This window comes from Myotis brandtii, unplaced genomic scaffold (assembly GCF_000412655.1).
Source record: "Myotis brandtii unplaced genomic scaffold, ASM41265v1 scaffold454, whole genome shotgun sequence".
Classification (NCBI taxonomy): Eukaryota; Metazoa; Chordata; class Mammalia; order Chiroptera; family Vespertilionidae; genus Myotis; species Myotis brandtii.
This window is the reverse complement of record NW_005367354.1, coordinates 128,115-128,689: the sequence shown is the minus strand read 5'-3', so window position 1 is coordinate 128,689 and position 575 is coordinate 128,115. Positions and strand designations below refer to the sequence as shown.

Below are 575 nucleotides of genomic sequence, written 5' to 3'. Positions count from 1 at the left end.
GAGGCCCTGCGTCGCTGGCGTCCCCCCCACATGGCTCCTCCCGGGGCGTCTGCGCTGAGTCTGGAGACGTGACCCCTGAGTGTAGGACACACGCCGGCAGCGGCGGACATTTCCGGGCCGCTCGAGGCCCGTTAACCAGCTTCAGCTGGAAAACTAGGGGTGGAGGAGCGGGATGGCGGAGCCCGAGAAACCCGTGTCGGAATCGAGACCCTAGCGACCGGCCTAAGCACGTGTGGAAACACTGCACTCTTGTTCCCAGTGGATGGTTTTTCCGTTTAAATTGTACTTATTGGTTGAGGTGGGATGTGGCTACCTGTCACTTTCTGTGAAAAGGATACAGTAACGGTGTCGCTCTGGGCTGAGGCGTCGGTGTCAGCGCCGTCAGGCGTCACCCGCCCACGGGTCCCTCGTCGACCTGACAAAATACGCATCCCTAACCATGCTTCATGGGAGGGGGCTTTTTAAAAAGTACATTTTTATTGACTTCAGAGAGGAAGGGAGAGGGAGAGGGAGAGGGAGAAACGTCCGTGGTGAGAGAACCTGCGACCGGCTGCCTCCCGCCCGCCCCGCGCTGG

The 575-nt window shown here is 60.0% G+C and overlaps 1 protein-coding gene across 2 annotated transcripts in view; it reads left to right on the top strand.

Annotated features, from left to right (window-relative positions):
- SPDYA (speedy/RINGO cell cycle regulator family member A) overlaps window positions 1–575 on the top strand; it is a 36,901-nt gene that overhangs the window by 1,245 nt on the left and 35,081 nt on the right. The window lies entirely within an intron of this gene.